At 37.4% G+C, this 25076-nt stretch overlaps 1 protein-coding gene across 2 annotated transcripts in view; it reads right to left on the bottom strand.

Annotated features, from left to right (window-relative positions):
* Nucleotides 1–23457, bottom strand: part of TESK2 (testis associated actin remodelling kinase 2) — a 143380-nt gene extending 119923 nt beyond the window's left edge. For both annotated transcript variants that reach the window (XM_081307214.1, XM_081307213.1), the window contains exon 1: nt 23114–23457. The gene's annotated coding sequence lies outside the window, so the exon portion shown is untranslated. The remainder of the gene's footprint in view (nt 1–23113) is intronic.
* Nucleotides 23458–25076: the final 1619 nt, after the last annotated feature.

The raw sequence follows: 25076 nt of genomic DNA, 5'->3' as shown, positions 1-25076 counted from the left end.
CCTCCTCCACCTTCAACCATGAAAATCAAGGCAGGGATCTCAAGGCCACCCTTACAACATGACCCTGCCTGTCTTGCCATAACCAGAAGCAGCACTCTACTCAATATGCACCATTCACAGTTGCTTTTATGACAATAAGGAATTGGAATTAATGTATTCCAGCCTAAATATAAGTGCTTTCTAAAAATGGAGACTATGGGCTGGGGATGTGGCTCAAGCGGTAGCCCGCTCGCCTGGCATGTGTGCGGCCCGGGTTCGATCCTCAGCACCACATACAAACTAAGATGTTGTGTCCGCTGAAAACTAAAAAATAAATATTCTCTCTCTCTTTAAAAAAAAAATAAAAAATAAATAAAAGGGCTGGGGATGTGGCTCAAGCGGTAGCACGCTCGCCTGGCATGCGTGCGGCCCGGGTTCGATCCTCAACACCACATACCAACAAAGATGTTGTGTCTGACGAAAACTAAATAAATAAATATTTTAAAAAAAAATGTAAGGAGTTAATTAGTCATCTAGATAGAAAAAAAAAAAAGACAAAGACTTAAATATAGAGGAAGTCCAGGCCTAATGTAATTGGGAAAAACAGAAAAGAAGGGGGAAAATGTAATTTTAGAAAAATAAGCCATATTAACAAAGAAAAATAAGCCATATTAAAGTGAAACTGAATATATAAAACATAGTTGTGTACTAAATTAACTAACTGATTTGACAGGTTTTTCATCTATTGACTTTCTATTGTTTGAGATATATTTCATTTTTAATGAAATACATTATTCACCTCCTGTGCCCTCAGGGTTCTTGGGGGTGGCAGATCATAGTTCTCTATATTAAAGCATGAGAGACAAAACTGCTTGTTGCAGCTCAACAGGTCTTGTTTTATATTCTTAGCTAAGCAGGAGGAGGTAAGGAATTGTTAACTGCAACTGAGCAGGTTTGGTAGAAGCCCTGTTACAAGTTTTATAATAGCATAGTACATAGTCAATTTTGATATTTTTATTTTGAAAAAAATGTGTTGTATTTTTGCTCATAGCACTTTTCAAAACGGAAAAACTATTTTTTTATTTTATGCTTAAGAGAAACTCTTACATATAAGTACAGAAGACCTGAACAAGAATTTTCATTTCACCATTCTATGTAATAAGGGGAGGAGAAGAGATTTAACAACTGAAAGTTCATCCATAAGAGCAATAGATAAATTACAGTATATTTATCAGTAAACTATATAGGGTTCACATAATAGTTATACCTAGCAATATAGATATAGTTCAAAAGCAATGTTGAATAGGGTAAAAGAGCAAGTTTGGTTAGTGGTATCACTAAAATTTCATGCAAAAAAGTTTTAAGTTACCAAAAAAACTGAACGACTATTCCCTATGGTGTATCATTTTTATTTTTAAAATGTATTTTTTTAAAAACATACAATATGTATTTATATTACTATAAAGAGATAGGATAACATAATAACGAACATCATGGCCTATAAAGCAAACAATCTCAGTTCAAATAAGAATTTAACTTGCACATTCAGAAATGGTGGCACATGCCTGTAATCTCAGCAATTTGGGAGGCTGAGGTAGGAGTATCAAAAGTTTGAGGCCAGGCTGGGGTTGTGGCTCAGTGGCAGAGCTCTTGCTGAGCACATGAGAGGCACTGGGTTCAATCCTCAACACCACATAAAAAAGAAATTAAATAAACTTATTATGTCTGGCTACAACTAAAAAAAAAAAAAAAAAAAGTTTGAGGCCAGCCTCAGCAAATTAGCAAGACGTGTCACAAAATTTTAAAAAGAATTGGAGATGTAGCTCACTGGTAAAACACCCGGGGGGGTTCATTCCCTAGTACTAACAAAAAAAAAAAGGGGGGGGGAGCTGGGGATGTGGCTCAAGCGGTAGCGCACTCGCCTGGCATGCGTGCGGCCCGGGTTCGATCCTCAGCACCACATACCAACAAAGATGTTGTGTCTGCCGAGAACTAAAAAATAAATATTAAAAAAAAAAAAATTTAAAAAAAAAAGGAAGAATTTAACTTGCAGCTGTATGGATGCAGACATGTTATTTAACCTTTCTACCTATCCATAAAATGAAAATAAAAGCAGTAGCTATATTATGGTATTTTATATATATTTATATATAATATATATAGTATATATGTTCTTTTAATCCTTATAATAGACATAGGGCTACTGATTAGACGAACAGTCCCTGCCAAAGAGTAAATACACAATTTCTATTAAAATATTATAAATAAATAGATTGATTTATAGTGAATGTCTAAAAACATGAACTAGACAGACACTAAATTCATGATAGTTGTTGCCTTAATGGGGAAAATAGAGAAATAAGGAAGGAAAACAAAGACTTCAACTACAGCAATAATGTTTAGTTTCCTTTTATTCAAAAAATAAACCTATAACAACACAACTGTTTATTATTTATTTTTTGAAATACTAATTAATTCTAGGTGGTATTTATTATTATTGCACTCATTTCTAGATTTAAAATGTTTTCATTTAAAAAAAAAAAAGGTTTAACAGTCTATTGCTAATACAAAGCTCTGGAGTATACTTAGGCCAAGAAAACTGAAAATAATTTGGCAAATAAATAGCATCCCAGTATGCAAGCCAAGTCTTCAGATTTTTAAACTATTATTCTCCAACAGTTCTACTACAGTTTTTTGGTTCAGGGAGTATTTATATCTTAGGCTAAAACCTCAAAACACTGGGGAAATTTTTGGATAGCCTAACTTACTCAAGTTCATAAATTTAAAATGTAATAGAGTGCATAACAAACATTGGTATTTAGTGTAGAACCTTCTCTTACATACTAAAGTAATACTAATTACTAAACAGCTGAAAAGAGTGATAAAAAGTACAGTGCCCTTCCTTACATTTTGGAGATGTAGTGAGAAAGAAAAAATTTCCAAACCATGACTCTTGTTCCTTTAGCCAGTATACAAAAGAATCACTTTTTAAATGAAATCAAACAAGCTATAAATGGCTTTCAATGTAGTCTAATAAAATTTAATTAGCCATAAAAAACAGCATAAAAGTGTATACGAACACACTCTAAAACCACACTCTATTTTTTTTAATCTGAAAATTATAAATTTTAAAATCAGGGGGCTGGGAATGTGGCTCAGGCGGTACCGCGCTCGTCTGGCATGCGTGCGGCCCGGGTTCGATCCTCAGCACCACATACAAACAAAGATGTTGTGTCTGCCGAGAACTAAGAAATAAATATTAAAAAAATTCTCTCTCTCACTCTCTCTCTCTCTCTCTCTCTTTTACTCTCTCTTTAAAAAAAAATCAGAAAATAATAGAAATATGTGAGAATTTAAGATATTTTCTGCCTCTACATCTTTTGGTCTTATTTATGGAATATTATCTTTTGATATTAATAGTGCTTCTCAAAACAAACTTTTTTTGGACACAGAGATAGCTACTCTTATATCTACTAGAAATATAGGATTAGGAAAAAAATGCTATTTAATTCCAAAGAAGCTACTTGGTCCAAGAGATCAGACTTTGTTGATCAAGTAAGAATAATTAATTTTAAGCTTGTAAAACTTGGTTAGAAAGGCATGGTAGCACACACCTGTAATCCCAACAACTGAGGACTCTGAGGAAGGAGATCACAAGTTTAAAGTCAGTTTCTGCACCTTAGAAGATCCTACTTTAAAATACAAAATAAAAAGAACTAGGGATATAGCTCAGTGGTAGGACACCCTTGAGTTCAATCCCCAATACCATAAAATATTTGGATTTTAAAAATGAAAAACTGAGGGCTGTGGCTGTAGCTCAGTGACAGAGCACTTGTCTAGTACATGTGAAGCAGTGGGTTCGATCCTTACCACCACATAAAAATAAACAAATAAAATAAAGGCTTTCTGTCCATCTATTAACTACCAAAAAAAAGTTTTAAATGAAAAACTGATGATAATATTTGATCTGCTTCACTAAAAATATTTTAGGTTGAGTCCCAAGGGTTCTCAACTAGGAGCATGTAAAAATTTCTAGGGTGTGAAGAGTTGTCTTGTTAGGGAGGAGCTATTGTCACAATGGCAGAAGTGTGGGATTTTAGTGGGCAGAGGCCAGGGAAATTAAATGTCCTACAATTCACAGAACAGTCCTGCACAACAAACAATTGTCCTGCCTCAAATGCCAGTAGTGCCCCAACTGAGAAACACTGTGTTAGAAAAGTTTAATCATTATTGTTCTTAGACTAGGAAATAGCCTTTAGTAGTCTTTCAAAAAAACCAAAATTTTGTGGCTTACAAGGTCACACACAGATAATCTTAAGTAGATAGCATGTCTTTATTTATTTATTTATTTATTTTTTAAAGAGAGAAAAGAGAGAAGAGAGAGAATTTTTTAATATTTATTTTTTAGTTTTCAGACACAACATCTTTGTTTGTATGTGGTGCTGAGGATCGAACCCGGCCACACGCATGCCAGGCGAGCGCGCTACCACTTGAGCCACATCCCCAGCCCTATTTGTTTATTTTTATATGGTGCAAAGGATCAAACCTAGTGCCTCTCACATGCTAGGCAAGTGCTCTGCCACTGAGTCACAGCCCCAGCCCCCAGATAATTTTTTAGTAAATGTGCTTTCAACTTCAATATTTATAAATGTAGAAATTTAAAACTTTGGGCTATGGTTGTAAATCAGTGGCAGAGCACTTGCCCAGCATGTGAGAGGCACTGAGTTCGATTCTCAGCACCACATACAAATAAATAAAATAAAGATCCATCGACAATCAAAAAAAATTAAAGAAAAAAAATTTAAAACTTTTTTCTACATAGGCAGTTTCTTTCTAAGGTTAATTTTAGTTTGATTTGGGGTCTTGGGGTTGATTTGTCTTGCACAAAGAAGGTACATTAAAAGCTTTGGTTGAGGGCTGGGGTTGTGGTTCAGCAGTAGAACGCTCACCTAGCATGTGCAAGTCCCTGGGTTGAATCCTCAGCACCACATAAAAATTTTAAAAATAATAATAAAATAGAGGTGTTGTGTCCAACTACAACTAAAAAATAAATATTTTTTAAAAATCTTTGGTTGAGCTGTGTCACACTCCTGTAATCTCAGTGGCTCGGGAGGCTAAGGCAGGAGGATAATGAGTCCAAAGCCTCAGCAATGGGGAGGTGCTTAGCAACTCAGTGAGACCCTGTCTCTAAATAAAATACAAAATAGGGCTGGGGATGTGGCTCAGTGGTCAAGTACCCAAGTTCAATCCCTGATACAAAAAAAAAAAGCTTTGGTTGAAGAAATTAGTATGAAAAGGAACCAATTTAAAAAAAAAAAAAAAAAAAAACAACGGGCTGGGGATGTGGCTCAAGCGGTAGCGCCCTTGCCTGGCATGCGTGCGGCCCGGGTTCGATCCTCAGCACCACATACCAACAAAGATGTTGTGTCTGCCGAAAACTAAAAAATAAATATTAAAAAATTCTCTCTCTCTCTCTCTCTCTCACTCTCTCTTAAAAAAAAAAAAAAAAGATGTCACACATGGTATGGCACACCTTTAATCTCACAGACTCAGGAGGCTGAGACAGGAGAATAACAAATGCAAGAATTTAGCAAGACCCTACTTCCAAAAAAAAAAGAAAAGAAAAAAGAAAAGAAACAAAGGACTGGGTATGTAGCTCAGTAGTAAAGTGTTCCTGGGCTCAATCCCCATTACCAAAAAAAAAAAAAAAAAAAAAATTTAAATTAAATATTAACTAAATAGTCTATGACCAATATTATATATTTTATCTTTTCAAAGTGAGAATTCCACAAATCATTTTCCAGAGAATCAAGGAAGCTTTTTAGGACTCTCAGGTCATACTACTATCTAAAATGCTTCTGAAAGGCTAGAGATATAGCTCAGTGATAGAATGCATAGAATAATTTCCTAGCATGCCCAAGGATTTGATTTCCAGTACTGCCCCCAAAAAAGAAAAAGAAAAACATAGGCTTGGGTCACAGCTCAGTGGTAGAGTGTTTGCCTAGCATGGTAAGAGGCATTGGGTTCGATTCCCAATACCACATATAAATAACTAAGTAAATAAAATAAAGGTCCAACTAAAAAAAAACTTAAATAAAAAAACCTTAATGATTTTTAAATGCTTTTGAATAATAACTGCAGCCATCCTTTACTATGGCCCATGAATTCTACAAAGCATTTATATTTGTTACCTCTAATCTTTGTAACAACTCTGTAAAGTATGTATTATCATTTCCATTGTAAAGGGTTTTAAATAATTTAAGAACCTGATAAATTAAGATTTGCTCAAACACAAACAAGTGACAAACCTAGGATTCAAATCTGATCATTCCCACACCCAAGCGCTTCCCACTACAGATTATATCCTCAGATTCACAGCTAAATTTCTATAAAGAATTATTTGTGAGGCTGAGGTTGTGGCTCAGTGGTAGAGTGCTTGCCTAGCATGTGTGAGGCACTGAGTTCTATTCTTAGCACCACATATAAATAAGTAAATAAAATAAAGGTCCAACAACAACTGATAAAAATATTTTTAAAAAATTATTTGTAAATTAGCTAGAGAAGCTACAGCTTTCTCCATTCTGCCTCAATAGAAACACTAAAAAATGCACAGATAACTCCATCAGCCTTCCGTCATTTCAGACATAAAAAATGAGCATTAATTCAAACAGACTTTCTAAGAAATGGATGCCAAGATGACAGGAAAAATATAACAACTCAAAATAGATGAAGCTTCACTGTATTGCAAGCACAAATACAATCCTGAAAGACTATCACTATCACTGAAAAAGTACCAACCACAGATAGCAGGATATGGCACTATCAACCAGCAACCAAAAATCTTCAATGTCCATCTAAATATGGAATCATGGTGTTCAGAGTTGGTAATGAAGTCCCCCAAAATAAGGAAAATGGATTTCTGAGTTATCAGTGAACTTTTATATCCTAGTGTAAAAAATAGAAAAAGAATGCAAACACAGCATGCTAATATCGTAAACATACTTTATTTTTATAATTTTAAAATCCCCTAAATAATCCAAAATAAAATAAGGATTTGTTAAGAGTGATATGTAGCCCAGGAAACTGTTCATTCATTTTCCAGAACAGAAATACTGACAAGCATATTAGCTGTGTTTCAAGACCAAACACATGGCAAATCTACATGACAGGTCTGCTCAGCTGTTATCTTTTCTATGGACCAACGCAGCAAATACAGACACATTTCAGGATGACTGCCTAATTAAAAATAAAAGCAATACTGCTGAGTTTGCCATCCTGATGTGAAATAATAAGTTGCGGTTTCCATTCAAACAAAAGGCATTCAAGCATAAAAACTGGCATCCCCTATTTAATTAGACACGAATATACACAATGGCATATGTTAGTGCCAGACAGATCAAAAGCCAGTTCTTAAAAGTGCATTAGCCTCTTTTGGATAAGCATTATATTTGCCACGTAACTAGAATCTACCATCCCTGGGCCAAAGGTTAAGCCATGACACAAAACAGAAATTTAGGCTGAAAGCTGTAAAGGCACTTAGAGGTCAACTAATTCAATCTTTTGACCAATTCAGGAATTCCCTCTATTAACTCAATCAAATATTAACTGGGCTCCTATCAGGTCAAAGACTAATATGTAGATGTTACTATATATTAACATTATAGATGGTATTATATTTGCTCAACCTTTATTATAATACAAGAACTTTTCCAAGTGCTTTATATTTAATATTCATAACAGTCCTATAAAATAGATACTATTATTTCTTGCCAGGTGTGGTGATGCACACCTGTAATAATCAGAGGCTTGGGAGGCTGAGGCAGAGGATTACCAATTCAAAGCCAGCCACAGCATCTTAATGAGGTACTAAGCAAATCAGTGAGACCCTGTCTCTAAATAAAATATTTTTAAAAGGCTGGGGGATGTGATTAAGTGGCTGAGTGCCCCTGAATTCAACCCCTGGTACCCCACCCCCCAAAAAAATATATGAATTTAAGAAAGGGTCCAAAACTAGAAAAGATAAAAGAAAGTTGTAGGTATAGAAATATATATTAGTATGGAAAACCAGAAGGTAAAAGAAATGTTTTTGGATGAGAAAGTATTTGGGGGAAGTAATATTCTTGGGCTAAAGTCCAAGATGAAAGTGGGCAAAACTAAGGTTATAAAGAAGTTGTGAGTGTTCAAGTAAGTCGCAGAAGGTTTACAGAAAGTAAATCTCAAAAAGTTGTATTTGATTTAATTGGCTATAATTAGCACATTCAGTTAAAGTTATTTTGAACTTTAATATACTGATATGGAGCAAAGTCTGAAACATTGATCTGCTCTCATTATGGATAATTTTGTATTTGTTTTAAAGTCAAATGATTACTTTGTAACTGGTTAAGAAACAACTATTCCTTAGGTTATAACAATATAGTTGACATCCTAAATATATGTGAGTAGGTATATGGATGCATCTGAGAACTGTCTAAACCTTGTCTAAATGTTTTATAAAAGTTTATAAAGTAAAAGTTTATATGTTTAAAGGCAAGACAACCAATAAGTGCTCTTTTTTATACATTGTATCCGACATAGAAGGGCCACACTGTCTTTTGAAGAGCTATCTTATATCAGTTTGCTTTGACAAAGCCAATTTCTGATGATTAACCCTGTTTGCTAAAAGTTATGAGAGATTTAAGGCTAGCATTTGATTTTTATTAACCCATGCAGACCTGTGATTATTGTTACCATACACTCTGGATTCTAAATTGTACTTTAAAAGTTCAACTTAGTTAAATGTAAAGCTTAGGAAACCATTTTGCCAAGTTGGTGACATCCAAACTAAAATTACATATAGCAAAAGTCTCAGATTTGTATAACAATAACAAATATGGTTGGCATTTATTCACATCACTCAATGCTTTAGGTAGATAAAGTAACCTGTTGTCAATAAGTTATTTATACAATTTGTGTTACTCTTCACATTGGAATTGGAATTTAAATGTATTTTTGGAAGGTATTAAGGAGAGCCTGATCTGTTTAAAAAAAAAAAAAAAAAGATACTACTCTTATCCTCACCTTACAAATATGGAAACAAAGGCATAAAGGAATAAGATAAATAGTCCAATCTCATAGTCAAGAAGTGAAAGAGCCAGGATTTGAGCCCAGAGCCTATATTATTAATCACTATACTAATACTGCCTCTCTGGGAGAAGGATATACAGGACAGAATAAAAAATGATTTCACTTCTCCAGGCGTTCAGTCACCCAGAAAGATACAATGAACATAATACGGTACAATAATTGCTAATGAAATTATTAGAAGAAGGGTTAATGTCACAGTAGTTAGGACAGAGGAGTATGAATGAAGATAAATAATTTTAAAAAGGAACTCAAGTGGGTCTGGAAATATAGCTCAGTGGTAGAGTATTTTGCCTAGCATGCACTCGAGGCCCTGGCTTCAAACCCCAGCACCACAAAATATAAATTTTTTCAAAAACTAATTTAATTGGGCTGGGGATATAGCTCAGTTGGTAGAGTACTTGACTCTCTTGCACAAGGCCCTGGGTTCAATCCCCAGCATTACACACACACACACAAAAAAAAAAAAAAAAAAAAAAAAAAACCCACAAATTTAATTGCTGTCCAATAATCAAAATCCCTTTCAAATATAATAGCAAAAGCTGGGTGCAGTGTTGCACACCTGTAATCCCAGTGACTCAGAAGAATGAAACAGGAAGATTGTAAATACCAGGTCAGCCTGGGCAATTTAAGGAGATCCTGTCTCAAAATAAAAAATAAAACAGACTGAGGATGCAGCTCAGTGATAAAGGATGTCTGAATTCAATGCCAGTACCAAAAATAAATGAATAATTAAAATAGCAAAAAAATGCATAATATTACATGTGTGATATACCTAGGATAGAATTCATGTATGACTATAGATTGTTTTGCACAATCTAGATACAAATAACATGGTTTTAGTTGTGTATGGTAATATACTCCTGTAATCTCAGCTACTCAGCTGGGGCAAGTTGACTTCAAGTTTGAGGTCAGCCTCAACAATTTAGCAAAACAAAAAATAAAAGGCTTGGGGCTGGGGTGTGGCTCAATGGTAGAACACTTGCCTAGCACATGCGCCTAGCACATGGGAGACCCTGGGTTTGATCCTCAGCACCACATAAAAATAAATAAAATAAAATAATTACTAAAAAAAAAAAGAGAGAGAGAGAGAGACTAAGAATTTAGTTCAGTGGTAGAGTGCCCCTGAGTTAAATCAACAGTATCACAAGGGGGGGGGGATATATATATATATAGATAGATAGATATTTATATATATATTTATTTATTTATTTATTTTTATTTATTTATAGATAGTTTCAGCAGGGCACAGTAATCTGAGCTACTTAGGAGGCTGAGGCAACGAGGATCAAGCAAGTTTGAGGACAACATAGGTAATTTGGCAAGACCCTGCCTGAAAACAAAAATGGGAAAGGCTGGGGATATAGCTCAATGGTTTCTCTCAGTATATCTATAACTTTTTACGCTGAAACATGAAATGACATGAGACAGATACTGGACCCTATTCAAATGATCTGAGATGCTAAAATATTATAAGGTTATGTGAGTTTCAAGATTAACATTTCTTAGATTACATTACAAAGGTTAAAGAAGGAATTGGATAAAAAAAACAATAACATGAAAGATTATCTAAAGTTTAACAAATAATTTTTATTCATCCATATTTCCTTTCTCAAATGTATTATTTCTGTTAAAATGAATATTTTATAGCTATTAAAATGACAATGGGGGCTGGGGATGTGGCTCAAGTGGTAGCAGGCTCGCCTAGCATGCATGAGGCACTGGGTTCGATTCTCAGCACCACATTAAAATAAAATAAAGATACTGTGTCCACCTAAAACTAAAAAAAATAATAATAATTTTTTTTAAATGACAATGGGGGATCAGTAGTGGAGTATGTGCTCAGCATGCATGAGACCCTGGATTCAATCTCCAGCATTCCCCTCAAAAAAATCAAGATAGTTATTGTTAGTACACAAAGATATATATACCAGAATACTAATTGACACATTTTTGTTAACAGAAAAATTGGAGATAATCAACATCCTTCAGTAGCAATAGGTTAATTAAATTATAGTCATTTATATACTTTAACATTGTGTAGTCATTAAAAGAATGAGGCAGGACTGGGAATATGGCTCTAAGCTACACTGGTAAAGAGCCTGCCTAGCATTCTGGGTTGAATACCCAGGACTGGTGGGAGGAAAAAAGGGAATAAAAGAGGAATGAGGTAAATTCTATACATACTGACATGGAAAGATGTCCAAGTCTCTTGGAAGTGACAACAGAAAAGTGGCAAAGTAGAATGCAAAGTGCAATCTTGTTTTTATCTTTTATTTATTGGTACTGGGGATTGAACCCAGGGGCACTTAACCACTGAGCCACATCCCAAGATTTTTTTTTTTATTTATTTGTATCTTTTTTTTTTTTTAGTTGTAGATGGACACAATACATTTATTTATTTAGTTTGTTATTTTTATGTGGCGCTGAGGATCAAATCTAGTGCCTTAAATGTGCTAGGCAAGTGCTCTACAACCCCAGCCCTCCCTACCAGATCTTTTTATTTTTCTTTTAACAGAGAGAAATTTTTTAATATTTATTTTTTAGTTTTTGGTGGACACAACATCTTTATTTTATTTTTATGTGGTGCTGAGGATTGAACCCACCGCCGCGCTCATGCCAGGTGAGCATGCTACCGCTTGAGCCACATCCCCAGCCCTTTATTTTTCATTTTGAGACAGGGTCTCACTAAGTTGCTGAGTCTGGCTTTGAACTTGGAATCCTCCTGCCTCAGCCTACCAAGCTGCTGGGATTACAAGCATGAGCCACTGTGCCTGGCTTGTTTTTATTTTATTAAATAAACAAAAAAAATAGTATAACCTAGAAAATAATTTAGAGGATATATATACTAAACTGTCATCTTGATGGATTATAAGAGACTCATTTATCATACAATACACTTCTCTTAGGTTGATACTTTTTACAATTATAATGCATTACTTTTGTTGTTTTAGATGGGGTGGTCTTACTATGTTGCTCTGTCTGGTCCCAAATTTGTTATCCTCCTGCCTCAGCTTTCCAAATTGTTGGGATTACAGGCTGCATGGTGCCCAGCTATTTTTCATTTTTTTTTAAATAAAGATAAAGAGGTTAGGGGCCAGGGTTGTGGTTCAGTGGTAGAGCGCTTGCATAGCATGTGTGAGGCACTGGGTTCGTTCCCCGGCACCACATAAAAAAAAAAATTAAAATACTTTTTAAAAAAGCTAAAGAGGTTAGAACAACAGTTGGGGATGTAGCTCAGTGGTAGAGGATTAGTATACACAATACCTTGGATTCAATCCCCAATATCTCACACACACAAGAAAAGGGTTGGAAACTAAAAAAAAAATCCTTTTCCTCCCATAATAGTAGTTGAGACTATATAGTTATGTGAAATAAAACTGATATATAAAACGAAAAAAGGGAAAGGCAAAAAACAAAAAAAAAATTGAGTAAACAATTATAACTGTGTAAAAGTATGTACCAAAAGAAATTGTACCAGAGTTATCATTTATTTGGGGGTAAAAAGATTATGATTTTTTCTGTACTCTTAATTCTAAACTTTCCATTATGATATATTCCATCTATAAGCATAAAATGGAATATTAGTTAATTGATATAAGAAACGTAGAGCCGGGGCTGGGGATGTGGCTCAAGCAGTAGCGCACCCGTCTGGCATGCAGCGCGGCCCGGGTTCGATCCTCAGCACCACATACAAAGAAAGATGTTGTGTCCGCCGAGAACTAAAAAATAAATATTAAAATTCTCTCTCTCTCTCTCTCTCTCTCTCTCTCTCTCTTAAAAAGAAATGCCACCAGGATTAAATTTAAAAAAAAAAAAAAAAAGAAACATAGAGCCGGGGTTGTAGCTCAGTGGGTACAGTTCTTGCCTAGTACATGTGAGGCACTGGGTTTGATCCTCAGAACCATATAAAAGAATAAATAAATAAATAAAAGTACTGTGTCCCAAAAAAATATGGCATGGTGCACATAATATCAATGTATAACTATCCTGAGTCTCTTAAAACACTCGGTTATAACTGTATGGAAATACAAATGCAAAAAAATGTAGTCATTAAACTGATTTATATTAACTGTAGCATACTAGCTGATATTTCCTCAGATAGGGGTTTGCTTCCTTTATATATTTTCTTTTTAATGAAAGTTTAGGAAAAACAAATACAGTTCAATTAGAGATGTATTTCATAATGTAGTTATGGAACTTTTTTGTTTGTCCTTCAGATCAAACCCAGAGCCTTCATGTTAGGTAATCAATCGCTGAACTACACCCCCAGCTCTAATTATGGAAGTTTAAGAGAGCTTTTAATATGTTTTTCCTGAGCTTTTGATACTGCAATAAGAACAGAGCTTTAGGGCTGGGGATGTGGCTCAAGCAGTAGCGCGCTCACCTGGCATGCGTGCGGCCCGGGTTCGATCCTCAGCACCACATACCAACAAAGATGTTGTGTCCGCCGAGAACTAAAAAAAAATAAATAAATATTAAAAATTCTCTCTCCTCTCTCACTCTCTTAAAAAAAAAAAAAACAAAAAACCGCAGCTCCTCCACCACTCTGGCTGGGATTTAACCCATTATAAAAAAAAAAAAAAGAACAGAGCTTTATCATGCCAATAGAGTTATGTGGGTTTTTTTTGTTTTTTTTTTTTGTTTTTTTTTTTTTAAAGAGAGAGAGAGAGAGAGAGAGAGAGAGAGAGAGAGAGAGAGAGAATTTTTTTTTTAATATTTATTTATTTTTTTTTTTTAGTTCTCGGCGGACACAACATCTTTGTTGGTATGTGGTGCTGAGGATCGAACCCGGGCCGCACACATGCCAGGCGAGTGCGCTACCGCTTGAGCCACATCCCCAGCCCGAGTTATGTGGTTTTTAAGAATCCAAAGATATACCTAGGTACACTAGCACAAGATCCTAGCTAATCGGAATGCTGAGATAGGAGGATCACAAGTTCAAGACTAGCCTCAGCAGTTTACTGAGCCCCTGCCTCAAAATTGAAGAAAACAAATAGCCAGATACGGTGGTTCACACTTGTAATCCTAGCAACTCAGCAGGCTGAGGCAGGAGAATCACAAGTTCAAAGCCAGCCTCAGCAAAGGTGAGGTGGCTAAGCAACTCAGTGAGACCCTGCCTCTAAATAAAATACAAAACAGTGCTGGGGGTGTGACTCGTAGTTCAACTGGATGGAACTCGAGTGCCCCTGAATTCCATCCCTAGTTACCCCCCCCAAAAAAAAAATGGCAATCATTTTTTACCCTCCAGATTTAGCCCACCTTTCTAATGCAGGGCTCCATTCCTACCTTGGCTTAAGTGATGTTCACCTCATTCCAGCTCTTGTAGTACTTTTTAACTATACTTATTTGGTATTCAACTAATGTCTTTTGGTCTTCCTACCTCCCCTCTCACCTCTTCCAATATATCTTCCAGGATGAGCAAACTTTTGACAAGCATTTGTGTGTCATATAAAGGCTCTTCCTCCTTTGACCCCTACCCACATCTCCAACCCCATCTATTTCTTTTTCTCCACCCACAAACACAATCTACTCCAAATATAGAGTTTTTTGTAGGGCCCTGCTTACACTTGAGTGCCTACACATTTAATACTCTTTCTCCTTGAGGGGTTCTTCCTAGTTTTTTCCACATGGCTCTCTCAAGTAATCCTCTCATGTGGGAAGTGTTCTCTGACCCCCCCCCCCATATCCTTTTTCTGTGTTTTCATAATGCTCTATACAAATCTGTTATTACAGTTATCATATAGTATTTTAACTGTAGGTTACCTGTCTCTTTCACCGGACTATGAGCTCCATGCGGGCCTGGACTTGAAATTACCTTCAAATGAATTGTGACACAGAAATTGCAATACTATAACATAAGTCAAAATGTAAGTGATATACAGTGGAGGGGCTGGGACTATGGCACTGAGTTCGATCCTCAGCACCACATAAAAATAAATAAAGATAATGTGTGTCCATCTACAACTAAAAAACAATTTTTTAAAATATACAGTGGAGAAAAAAGAAAATAGGACACTGATATTCCATACTTTCTATATTAAAAAAATAAATTCTTAATTGGGCACAACATCACACTCCTATAATCCCAGTGGCTCAGGAGGCTGAGGCAGGAGAATTGCAAGTTCAAGGTCATCCTCAGCAACTTACCAGGCCCTAAGCAACTTAGCAAGACCCTGTCTCAAAATAAACAAGCCAGGCATGGTAGCACACACCTGTAATACCAGCAGCTTCAGAGGCTGAGGCAGGAGAATTCTGAGTTCAAAGCCAGCCTTAGCAACTTAGCAAAGTGCTAAGTAACTCAGACACTGTATCTAAATAAAATATAATAAAGGGCTGGAGATGTGGCTCAGTGGTTAAGTGCCACCAAGTTCAATCCCCAGTACCAAAAAAACAAAAAGGGCAGGGGAGGGGCTAGGGATGGTAGAGTGCTTGCCTCGAATGCACAAGGCCCTGGGTTCAATTCCCAGCACCATTAAAAAAAAAAAAAAAAAAAAAAACTCTTTTAAAAAAAAAGGGAGAGCAGGGGAGGCTGGGTACAGTGGCCCATGCCTGTAATCCCAGCAGCTCAGGAGGCTGAAGCAGGAGAATTATGAGTTCAAAGTCAGCCTCAGCAACAGCAAAGTGCTAAGCAACCCAGTCAGAACCTGTATCTAAATAAAATACAAAACAGGGCTGGAGATGTGGCTCAAGTGGTAGCGCGCTCGCCTGGCGTGCGTGCGGCCCGGGTTTGATCCTCAGCACCACATACAAAGATGATGTGTCCGCCGAAAACTAAAAAATAAATATTAAAAATTCTCACTCTCTCTCCTCTCTCACTCTCTCTTTAAAAAAAAAAATAAAACAAAATACAAAACAGGGGTGAAAATGTAGCTCAGTAGTTGAGTGACCCTGAGTTGAATCCCCAGTACTACCCCCCCCAAAAAAGGGAAAGGAATGTTACTGAGTAGTGAAGCGCTTCTGAGTTTAATCTTCAATACAAAAATAAAAATTAACTCATTTAGTCAGTTATAATTAAGTGCTAAATATTTATTTAACACCTCCTAGGAGACAGGCACAATGCCAAGCCTGGAGAGTTGGTTTTGATACTATACATATATGTAATAAGAATATACACAGTAAGAATTCTAAGAGGGGCTGGGGATGTGGCTCAAGTGGTAGCGCGCTCACCTGGCATGCATGCGGCCCAGGTTCAATCCTCAACACCACATACAAACAAAGATGTTGTGTCCGCCGAGAACTAAAAAATAAATATTAAAAATTCTCTCTCTCTCTCTCTCAAAAAAAAAAAAAAAAAAAAAAAAAAAGAATTCTAAGAGGACATCCAAAATGTTAACACTGGTTATTAACTCATTAAATCATGGACAGATTCTGATAAACTTTTATCTTCTCCCTTGAAATCGTTCCAATTTCCCAATTCTTCCTTAATAAATATGTATTTCTTTGATAATTACAAAAATTATTTTAGCCTTCCCAAATTGTAAATTCCTAACAGTCAGTAAGATTGGTACCAAAAGTAAGAGTATATAAACTTGTGAACCATAGCTAATACGAAAGTAAAATATATTAATAACTTTTAGTCAAATTGTAATACAAGGAACAGTAAGACTAAAATATGCAAAAATATTTCAGGATTTAATCATTGTGGAAATCATGTAGAAAACAATTCCATGCAAATTATCCAAGGAAAACAATCATAAGAGCAATACCATCCTAGTTTTCCATATTGCAGATGAAAGTTATATCGTTTTTTTTTTTTTTGGTATGGTGATTGAACTCAGGGACACTTGACTACTGAGCCACATCCCCAGCCCTATTTTGTATTTTATTTGGAGACAGGGTCTCACTAAGTTACTTAGCACCTCGCTTTTGCTAAGGCTGGCTTTGAACTTGCTAATCCTCCTGCCTCAGCCTCCTGAGCTGCTGGGATTACAGGAGAGAACCACCACACCCAGCTGTATCATTCTATTCTATTTAATGCAAGCAAAAAGATGCAGCCTCTGTACAACTTGTTCAAAAGACAAATTAATAAATAACATCATATTTAATCTGTATAATGATTTACAGTTTACAATTCACAAAGCACTTTGACCTTCACAATAATTCTGTTTTCTTGACCCTGCTGGATAGATTAAAAAACTAACAACTGAAATTCAGAGGGCCTCTCTTAATTATAACTTAAAATCCAAAAGCCATAAAGAAAAGTTTGAGAAGTTAGCCTACATAGAAATATAAAATTTCCATGTGGGAATAAGACAGAAGACAAATATCACAATAGAGCTGGAGTTGTAGCTCCATGGAAGAGCATTCTCAAGGCCCTCAGTTCAATCCCCAGCTCTGGGGGCAGGGGATAAGGTGTCTTACAAATCAATAGGAAACTGAGATATATGAATTAACAGAAAAATAAGTAAAAGACTTAAACAGGTAGTTAAGGAAAAAGGACATATAACTCAAACAGAAAAGAAATAACTCAAACATATAAAAAGATACTTAGCATAATTTTTTAAAAACTAAAACTACTCTGAGGTACAATTTCTCCCTATCAGATTGGCAAAAATTCAAGTTTGATAACAGCAAGGCATAACACTAACAACACTGATCCTAGAGCCAGAGTACTTAGTTTAAACTTCAACTGCTTAATTAGCTGTGTGATTTGGACAAGTCATAAATTTTCTATTCTTTAGTGTATTCATCTGAAAAACAGAGGTAATAAAAGCACCTACCTCATAGGAATTTCACTAAGATTAAATAAGGTAATATATGTGAAGCACTAAGAACAGTGCCCATGCATATAGTAAGCATTATATAAATATTAGCTACAATACAGCCAATGTAGTGAGTGTACAGGCAATGTATATAGGAACAACCTCTAAGGAAGGCAATTTAGTAATAAATTTCATAATGAAAACTGCAAATATACTTTAACTTAGAAATTCCACTTCTGTGAATTTATCCCATAAATACCCTTGAACACATGTAAAACAGCATGTCCAAAGGTCTTCAATACAACATTGCTTGTAACATTTGAAAACTGAAACATAAATATCCATAATGAGGAACTAGTTAAAAAAACTATGATACATCAATTGCATGGAAATCTATTGGATACTATACAAGTACTTAAAAACAAACAAAAAAGAATGAGGAAGCTTTCTATGCACTGACCTGGAAAAGTCTCTAAGATATATTAAGTGAAAAGTCAAGACTGCAGATGGAGAGCAATGCAAAACAGTGGGGAACCATAGGATTTTTACATGAAAAATGGGACAAATAAAATTATATACCCATGTTTGTAAGCATTTGCCTCAAGAAAGTCTAAAAGAATGTAAAGATAGGGGATGTTGATGCATTTTTAGCTAAAAGTGGCAGAGCACTTATCAAGCATGCAAGAGGCCCTGAGTTCAATCCCCAACAATGGAAAAAAAGATCACTGCAAAAGGACAAGGAACGGGGCAGATGGGGGAAAGGCATGGGATGAAACTTTCAATATTTTTCTTTTGATCATACTGCCTTTCTAAAATATTCAAGAATGGGGCTGGGAATGTGGCTCAAGCGGTAGCGCACTCGCCTGGCATGTGTGCGGCCCGGGTTCGATCCTCAGCACCACATACAAACAAAGATGTTGTGTCTGCCGAAAACTAAAAAAATAAATGTTAAAAAATAACTAAAAAAAAAAAAAAAAATTCAAGAATGCCTGGCATGATGACACGTGCCTATAATCCCAGCAACTTTTGAAGGAAGGTAAGGCAGGAGAATCACCAGTTCAGTTCAACCAGCCTCAGCAACACAGCAAAACCCTGTCTCAAAATAAAACTTATTGACTGATTGATTGATTTGGTATTAGAGACTGAACCTAGGGGCTTTACCACTGAGTTACATTCCCAGCCCTTTTAATTTTTGAGACAGGGTCTTGCTAAATTGCTGAGGATGACCTTGAACTTGTGATTCTCCTGCCTCAGTCTCCCAAGGCATGGAAATTACAGGTATGCACCATCACATCAGGCAATTTTTTGTGTGTGGTACTGGGGATCAAACCCAGGGCCTCATTGTGCAAGGCAGGCACACTACCACTGAGCTATATTCCCAATCCTCAAAATAAAAAAATAAAAAAAAGAATTGGGGATGTAACTCAGTAGTAAGACATCCCTAGGTTCCATCCCCAGTATCACAAAAAAACTAAAAGAAAATAAAATGTTCAGGAATGGAAGATTTAAAAATTCTAAGTTGGCTTTTCTCTGAAACAACCACTCCCTGATTGCTCAGCAAAAATAACACAAGTGAGACTACACTGAAGTCATTTCCATTTGATGACTTGGGAAACAGTATAATACCCATTGTTGGTCCACAACATTCACCATCACCCACACAATACAACATAAAAATTGGGTTTCATCAACTAGAAAGAGATGAAATTCCGGGCTGGGGTTGTGGCTTAGCGGTAAAGCACTCATCTCGCACATGTGAGACCCTGGGTTCGATCCTCAGCACCACATAAAAATAAATAAGTGAAATAAAGGTATTGTGTCCAACTACAACTAAAAAATAAATATTAAAAATTTTTTTTTAAAAAGGTGAAATTCCCATAAAAGTCCTTATCATGGATTTCAAATTCAGGGCTGCCGTAGAATGCTCACCTAACATGTGTGAGACACTGGGTTTGATCCTCAGCACCACATAAAAATAAACAAACAAAATAAAGGTATTGTGTCCAACTACAACTAAAAAAAATAAAGATTTGGGCTGAGGATGTGGCTCATGCGGTAGCGCGCTCGCCTGGCATGCGTGCGGCCCGGGTTCGATCCTCAGCACCACATACCAACAAAGATGTTGTGTCCGCTGAGAACTAAAAAATAAATATTAAAAAAATAAAAAAATAAAAAATAAAGATTTCAAATTCAAACACATTTATTTTGTACAAAATGAAATGTATGATACTAAGAATATATCCATAAACACTTTTACACAGGAGGAAAACACTAAAAATAAGTAAACTTTCATTCTAAATAAGCAAGGGAATGAGCACATGTGTTTGTTTTACAATTAAATAAAACTAGCCAGGGGCTGGGGATATAACTCAGTTGGCAGAGTGTTTGCCCCGAATGCACAAGGCCCTGGGTTCAATCCCCAGCACCACACACACACACACACACACACACACACAAAAAAAAAAAGGGTTGACTTTGGGACTGGGGTTGTGGTTCAGTGGCAAGAGCATTACCTAGCATGTGTGAGGTCCTGGGTTCAATCCTCAGCACCACATAAAGATAAATAAATAAAGGTATTTTGTGTGTGTGTGTGTGTGTTTGTGTGTATGAAAAAACAAACCAGCCAGGCATGGTGGTACACACCTATAATCCCAACAACTCTGGAAGCTAAAACAGGAGGATCACAAGTTCAAGGTCACCCTCAGCAACTTAAGCTGAACTGAGGATGAAGCTGGGTGGTAGAGCACCTGTGGGTTCAATTCTCAAAATAAAATTTAAAAGGACAAAAAGAAATGCCCAACGTTAGGTTCTAGGTAAACTTACCCAACAACCTACATTTCACCCACATTAAAAAGATATACATGTCATAATCTGAAACACAGATTTCACAAATAGGTAGACCTTGTTCAAATTCTTGTCTACAGGTAACCATATTTTTGCAAGTGTTCTACCACTGAGGCACAGGCTATAGGGATATATAAAACTTTTTTTAAGGCACGGAGGATTGAACCCAAGGGCTCTACCAGTGAATTACTTAGCTAGTCCTTTTTATTTGGAGACAAGGTCTCACTAAGTTGCTGAGGCTGGTCTTGAACTTAAGATCTTTCTGCCTCAGTTTTCCAAGTCTCTGAGATCACAGGTGTCCACTACCATACCCAGCTCTATAAACCATCTTTATGGTACATGGCATATAGCAAATTCTCAATAAAAACTAGTCTCACTACCAGTAGCTCTCCTTCACAACCATTTTTTTTTTTTTTTGAACGAAGGACATTAACCATTGAGCCTTATCCCCAGCCCTTTTCATTTTGAGAAAGAGTCTCACTAGGTTGCTTACAGCCTTGCTGAATTGGTGAGTCTGTCTTTGAACCTGCAATCCTCCTGCCTCAGTCTCCAGAACTGCTAGGATTATAGGCATGCACCACCATGCCTGGCTATAACCACTATTAAAAGAGTAATTTTACCCATTTATTCCTCAAACAAGAGGAATCAGATGATATATCATGACCTGACTACTGACATCCTTGCCACACTATCAAAACTGCCTTTCAAAGGAAATAAGTAACTTCCTAGTTGCTAAATTTGGTGGCTTCTAATTTTTATTCCACTTGACCTCTGTAGCACCTGACACTGATGGTCATTCTCTTCCCACTTGAAACTTTCTTCCTTTGACTTCTATAATAATGCCATTCTGTTTAATTTCTTGTCCCATTCCTTTACTTTCTCTTTTTCAATGTCTATTATCCTTCAAACAATGGTGCTTCTTCTGGTTCATGGCCCTTTTTTCCTCTTCTTTCAGTATTAACATTCCATACTAAGGCTTCAAATATCAATAGTCTCTCTTTTTTAAAATTTTTTTTAGTTGTAGATGGACACAATACCTTGATTTTACTTACTTATTTTTATGTAGTACTGAGAATAGAACCCAGTGCTTCACTTGTGCTAAGCAAGCGCTCTGCCACTGAGCTATAACTCCAGTCCAATATAGTCTCTTGATTCTTAAATTTGTATTCAGTTCCAACCTTTCTCCCAACTTGTGTATATGGAAACAAATACACACACCTCAAACAACTCATCCAAAACCAAAAACCAATTCACTGCCTTCACCCAAAGTTTTTTCTTTTTTTTTTCCTTTTTTTTTTTTTTTTTTTTTAATAGCAATACTTGGTATTGAACCCATGGCACTCCACCCAGTGAGCAAATTCACCATTCCTTTTTTTATTTTATTTATTTTTTTATTTTGAGACAGGGTCTCATTAAATTGCTGAGGCCTGGAACCTGTGATCTCTGGCCTCAGTCTCCCAAGTTGCTGGATTACAGGTGAGCAGCACCTCACCCAGCTAGACTTGCTTCTTTATAGTCTCTATTTCTATTAAGGACACCAATTCATACCATAAGCCACATCAGAACTTCACTTCCTCGCCAAAAAAAGACCCCTCTCAACTCTATTTTGAAACCTCTTGGTATTGGGTGGTATTCTCATTTTCCTCACACCATGCCAGTTTATCCTCTCCCATCAGATTAGCACATTAGTTTTCTGCCTAGGCCTCCTGTCTTCACTTTGAATACTTCCTGCAAAATTTTCACCAGAGATAATTCAATCACATCAAACTTCTGGTCACAAACCTTCAATATTTCACATGCCTACAGAAAGTCCCAATTCTTTAGCGAGTTTTTCTCGGAGGTATAAATTGAAAGGTTTTTTAATTGGACAACCCCAGTTTTCATTTCTGGCTAACTCTGAATAGTGGCTTACTCCAAAGTCTTCAAAGTGAAGGGTAAAAAGCAGAGGAGGGAAAAGGAGAGCAAAGACGACAAGGGAGAAAGGGGGTGACAATGGTATCTGAGGGGAGGGAAGTATCTTTCGAAGGCAGAAGTGGACGATTTCGAGGGAAGAGCATGTTTGAGGGAAGTACATGTTTGAGAAGCAGTCCACACTTGATGCACGAATGGGTTCTAAGGGAAGCTCCCACTGCGGAGCTGGAGGTTTCACAAACAGTTTTCCAAGAATTGAAGGATTCCTGAATCTTAAAATTGAGGAAGGTCTCTGACATGCGATGATTTCTAATGGGTTCCCGGCCTCTGATAAGAGAAGCGGGTGCCGGTCCCGAGAACCTGGGAGAAGCGAGAAGAGAAAGAGCAAGGGACCAAGAGGGGGAGCGTTCTGTGTGGAGGACTTCTGGGAAGCCACCGAGTCCTGTTGGGTGCTAAGCGACCCGTGAGCCAATACTCGGGGGCCGAGGAGTGGTAGTACCCGCGCGCGGGCCGGGAAGTCCCGGGTTCGTGTCTCACGCATCTCCTGACTTTACCTGAGGCGGACTGAGCAGCCGAAGGGTATCTGCACGGGCGGGAGGGGGAGGCAGCGTCCAAGACCGAGCATAGTAGTCTTCACAATTCCGTCGAGGCAGCGGCTTTTTAGCCCGCGGAGGCGGTGGGGGTCCTTCGCACAGTTGCGGCCGTCTCCGCTGAACTAGCGGCGGCGGAGGACGAGAAGGCTACTGCCATGGCCCCGAAGTCGGGGCGTCTACCCGCGCCTATTTGGCGGGGCCAGGACGACCCAAAAAGCGACACCCATGGGGCAGCTGGAAGCTCCACTGAGCTCTCCAGCCGCGAGCGACTGAAACGCCTGGGGCACGGGGCCGGGGGAGGTGCCTGGGCTGGCCACGCCCCTCTTCTCGGGCCCTCCCTCAGAGCAGCCAATCAACCGCCAATCCTTAATAATGGAGCCAGTGGAATTGCCCAATTAGCGTTAGGAATGCCACGTGGTATGAGGGCGGGCACAATGGGCATCCAGAGAAGCCAATCAACAGCCCTAGGCGCCAACTCTTGGAGGACGAAGGGAACCAATAGAAAGGAAATGGAGGTAAAAACAGAAGAGGCAGTGTGTTGGAAAGGCGGAACCCAAGAGGGGAGAATACACCTGGGGGAAATCCAAGTCCAGGAGCCTCTGGGGCGGGACAGTAAAAACAAGATGGGCCAATCAAAATGCCAAAAAGACAGAAGAGACCGGTAATCGATAAAGCTAATTGAAAAGGAACTTTAGTGGCGCGGCTTTGGGGTTGGCAGAGAAAGGAAAAGTTTTATGAACGTGACGTCCTACAGGATCTAAGTATAGTGAGATGGAAAAAATGATGCATAGGTTAGCATTAACGAATTAAGATAGTAAGAGAAATTAGTAGAGCAAAACAAAAAAAACTGAAAAGAAAATTTATCTATACTAAAAGATTGGATTCGGTGAAGGCTTAGAGCAGGTAATAATGGAAAGAGGCTGAACGTGGGTTGGGTTTAAATTCCTAATTTGTGGGGCTGGGGATGTGGCTCAAGCGGTAGCGCGCTCGCCTGGCATGCGTGCGGGTTCGATCCTCAGCACCACATACAAAGATGTTGTGTCCGCCGAGAACTGAAAAATAAATATTAAAAATTCTCTCTCTCACTCTCTCTTAAAAAAAAAAAAATTCCTAATTTGTCCTTTGTTTTTTATGCTGTGAGAGCTATTCTTGAACAGTAGTGTGATCTGAACAGGGCATTATTTTAGTAAGATTAATTAGTAGCTCACAGAATCTGAAAAGAAAAAAAGATCACCCCAATTCAGTGCTTCTAGCCCAAAACAGTCTCAGTATCATTCTCCTGGCAACAAATCATGTGCTGCCACCTGGTGACAGTTCATATACCACTGTTCCACATTGTTATTTAATATTTCTGTTGTGAGAAAATGGGCAACTTTACAAGCCTGTCTCCTACAGAGCTTGATGCATAGAGTATTGATAGCAATCAGAGTTAATGTAATCATGCCAGATAAATCACCTGCCAGTGAAAGATGTAAAGGTCAGGGGTTCTTTGCATTTGCTTCAGCAGGAAGGTGAGGCTTGATGGGAAGTTTTTGTTTTTTTAACTTGGGTCTGCTGGGTCTGAGTCAGGTTTATCTCTGATAAACTGAGGACGACTGACCTGTAATTACTCAACTGTCCAAGGCCCTCTCCCTGTTGACCTGTCTGCTAGTTAGGCCAAAGCCATGAATGTACATATAACTGAAGTAGTTCTGTCCTACTCGCTTCATTTTTTTTTTTTTTTTTTTTTGGATGGTCGGGGGGAGGGACTGGTGATTGAAAGGAGGTGGGGGAGCAACATCCTCAGCTTTATTCATTTGTTTGTTTGTTTATTTACTTATTTATTTGAGACAGGGTCTTACTAAGTTGCTGAGGGCCTTGTTAAGTTTCTGAGGCTGGCCTCCAACTCATGATTCTCCTGCTTTGACCTCCCAAGTTGCTGGGA

Source organism: Spermophilus citellus, assembly GCF_964194105.1.
Source record: "Spermophilus citellus genome assembly, chromosome: 9".
NCBI classification, from domain to species: domain Eukaryota; kingdom Metazoa; phylum Chordata; class Mammalia; order Rodentia; family Sciuridae; genus Spermophilus; species Spermophilus citellus.
The sequence above is the reverse complement of the archived record's forward strand: the minus strand, read 5'-3'. Positions and strand labels throughout refer to the sequence as shown.